Below are 4,015 nucleotides of genomic sequence, written 5' to 3'. Positions count from 1 at the left end.
GATGTGAAATAGAAAGAAGCATTTCCTTCCAGCCAATTACCACTTAATCCTCAGACCACAAACACAGAAACGTAAAAAACACATTATCTGCTATTTCCACATGCTGCATTAACCCACCCCACAGTCACAAAGAAATCTGAACTCCACTACCACTGTATCCATGTATGGAACCAGATGGTAAATGGAAAACACTGACACACCCCTGAACCAGTGGAGTGTGGGGAACAGCCTCCAGAGCTGCTCTGCACCAGCACTGAAGGTCCTGCACCACCTGCTGCTTCCCTTGGGCAGCTGAGGACACAGTGGGATTTCTGAAGACACCAGAAGATGTGCAGCTGCAGCAGAGGACATCGAGTTACATCAAGATTTAGTCTAGAGCTGTTAGTTCAACAGTAAAAAATGCCAAAAGAGAGTGAAAATACCACATTGCCTACACTCGATTGGCCTGTTCTAAGCATCAATTGATGAGCCTGTGAATGAAGCCCAAAAGGCAGTAGAAATGCAGGAAATTTAACTATTTGCCAACATGCAACAACTTTTCCTCATTCCAACGAGAGCAGATGAGGTCATCAGGCTCCTTTCTGCTGTACTCGAGTGCAGGAAACTATTTGCCAACATGCAACAACTTTTCTTCATTCCAACAAGAGCAGATGAGGTCATCAGGCTCATTTCTGCTGTACTCGGAGCAAACTGGCAGTGGCCTGAATATCCAAAGTGTAATTGCAATCAAACAGAGCAAAACCTGGGAATGGTGCAGAGAGCTGCTCCTGTGGTGCTGCATTCTGGAGTGAGGAGCTGCTCTGACTATTTGCCAACATGCAACAACTTTTCTTCATTCCAACAAGAGCAGATGAGGTCATCAGGCTCATTTCTGCTGTACTCGGAGCAAACTGGCAGTGGCCTGAATATCCAAAGTGTAATTGCAATCAAACAGAGCAAAACCTGGGAATGGTGCAGAGAGCTGCTCCTGTGGTGCTGCATTCTGGAGTGAGGAGCTGCTCTGAGCACAGGTTGGCACTAAAATCAGCCATTTCTCTCTGCTTGCTGTGAAAAATAATGATCTGTTGATCTTGGTTTGTCATTCAAACTGTGTAACCCACTAAGTCAGCAGCTGTCTCTATACTGGAGCTTCTCTGGTGTTTACCAACTGGCAAAACTGAACAGAAACAAAGATACAAGAACAAAACTTCTGGAAATGCTTGTCAAATGAGATTTGTCAAAAGGCTCTGACAATAGTGACCATCAGAGCTCAAAAGAACTCCTCCACAAGGAGTTTATGACTGTGTTGTGTAGAGGAAGTATCAATCTTCCTCCCTCACAAACACTGAAGTTTTCCAATTCCCTGCCAGTGGATATTTTACCTTACCTGACTTTAAAACCTTTCCATAAGCACAGTGAACAACATATCTAGTTGTTAAGATGAGAGTTGGAAGTCATTGTTAAGACAAGAGTTGAAAGTCAAGGAAACCACCATAAGATGCAGTTTGAAGGAAAGGATCCAAGTTTCCACGGGCAGATCCAGGAAGGTGAGGCTGAGGGGAGTGGAGGGTCCTGAGGCAAAGCACAAGGTGCTTGTGGCTCTGGCTGGGCAAGGTAAGAGCTTTGCTTTACTGGAGGATTTCACCTGAGTTGGTGTGTTGGATTAAACAGTTCCCTGCAGAGAGGGAAGAGACTGACTTGTTCCTGGGATTTCAGTTGTCCTAAGCAGGAGAGGTACCAAGTCAAGTACCTCCATGCTCACAAGACCCATGAAACCAAGAGGACGTTGTTGTGTCAGAGCACACAGAGCTGAGCCAGGGCAGGACTGGATGTACCTCCATGCTCACAAGACCCATGAAACCAAGAGGACCTTGTTGTGTCAGAGCACACAGAGCTGAGCCAGGGCAGAGTCAGACTGGATGTTAGGGAAATGTTTTCCCTATTGTGGTGTTCAGCACTGGGATATTGCCCAGGGAGGTGGTGCAGTCACCATCCCTGGAGGTGTTTCAGAGGTGTCTGGGTCTGACACTGGAGTTATGGTTTAGGGGTTCCAACAGTGACAGGTTAAGGGTTGGACTCAATGACCTTAGAGGTCTCTCCAGCCCTGATGGTTCTATGCCCCCAGTCCTGGCCCCTGGGCACCAATGAACAGCTCAGGGAGCTCTCTCCCAGCCCAGGCAGGCATGGCAGGATTGCTGCTTGGGCTGTTCCCAGCAATACTCAGGCTAAAAATATCCTGCTTTATGCAAAAATCTAATTATTGATGGGCTTGATTTGGTCATGTGTTATCATTAAAATCATTGGAGAGGCACAGGCTATTTACTCAGTGTGAATTTGGAGTTTTTGAGAGAAAATGAAATTACTCATTTTATTAGGACATTTATCCTCATCTTCCTAGGAAGACTCTGGGAAGGCTTATCCAACACTCTCTGCCCTTTCCCAATCTCCATCATGTCCCAGAGGAAAGATAAGGAGGCACATGGAGCTGCTCCTGGGTCAGCCAGGCCAGTGGCATCACTAAGGTTCACATGGCAGATGCAAGTCCCAGAGTGCTCCCCTTGGAAAGCCTGGAGGAAAACATTCCTTAAAAGCACCAAAAATGGACCACTTGGTTGTGTGATTTGGCTCTCTAGAAAGAGATTTCCACAGCAGGCAGGAAAACTTCCACTGAGCAGGTGAAGGGCCAGGAAGAGATTAATGACCCAGCTGGAAGCAAACACGGAGGTCTGACCACACTAAACTCTCCTCTGCTGCTTTGGCTGGACAGAGGCAACACCTATAAGCTAATTTCCAGATGATCCAAAAATCACATTTTTTATCAAAGAATTCTGGAGTTTAAGAGCTCAAACCACATTTGGCAAAGACAAAAGAAGGAGGAATTGAGGCTGTTCCTGATTATCTCCTGGTGGGTTTACAGAAGAATAAGACACATCTACACTGGCCTAATGAAAGATCAAGCCACTAATGATGAGCTGTAGGGGAGGAATTTTTAGGTGCTCCTGTATGCCCCCTACACACTGAGTGGGGAGAGCCAGCCCCTTTCAGACCCAACCTGTTCTCCTCAGAGGAGCATTATTTTTGATCACACCAAGGGGAGCTGTGTTGGGAATCCCCCAGACCAATGAACCCCATTTCAGGCTCAGCTCAGTGCAAACAGCAGGTGCAGACACCCCCAGTGCCACACTCAGGGGGACACACACCTCAGGGATGAACCGGTGACTCCTCGCCGGGAGCTGAGCCATCAGGCAATCAATACCAGCACACTCGAGGTGTTGCAGATTAATTAATGTACTTTATGGGAATCTGATGACAGTATCAAGGTGCTTCAGACAGTCCTTAATAACAATTGAGTGTCCTCACACAAGAGCACAGGCCATTGGTTTATCAATCACTAAATCCAAACCACCACTCTGATTGCTGCCTGAAGCACCCAATCTGTTCTCCTCTCAACCCAGGGGTCTGACAGGCTCCAGCTCTCCTGGCCTGTTTTATTCCACCTGGCCATCCATGGTCAGGTGTTACAGCAGAGAGCCTAGAGGTAATACGTGATGAAGGAAAAGAGGAGATGATCATCAATGACTTGGAAATTGTCTCCTTTTGCTTGGAGAGGGACACAGGAGTAACTAGAGGAGGTGAAGGAGAGAGCACGAGGGTCTGACTCCAGCCCTGCCCCAACCTCTCTGGCCAGCACTGTGGCCCAGCTGAACACCTGGACACACTGTAGGAGAAGTGCACATACATCACCTCACTACTCAAAAAACCCCAGACCAAACCACCAGCCCTTTTGGTGCTGTTCTCCACATCTGGAATGAGGCTCAGACATCAGCATTTTTAAGCAGCAGCTACAAATATACCAGCACTGAGAGAGAGATGAGAGCTCAAGAACTCTGAAGGACACAGCAGGATTCTTCCAAAAAAGATAGATATGCCAAGTAAATATGATTATTGCTGCCAAAACTCAGTAATTCACTAAAAGCTGCTGAAAAAAACCTATGTATTAATAATGCAAAACAAATAGATGAACAAACACTCCCAC

This window comes from Acanthisitta chloris, unplaced genomic scaffold, assembly GCF_000695815.1.
Source record: "Acanthisitta chloris isolate BGI_N310 unplaced genomic scaffold, ASM69581v1 scaffold14315, whole genome shotgun sequence".
Taxonomy (NCBI): Eukaryota; Metazoa; Chordata; class Aves; order Passeriformes; family Acanthisittidae; genus Acanthisitta; species Acanthisitta chloris.
The sequence above is the reverse complement of the archived record's forward strand: the minus strand, read 5'-3'. Positions refer to the sequence as shown.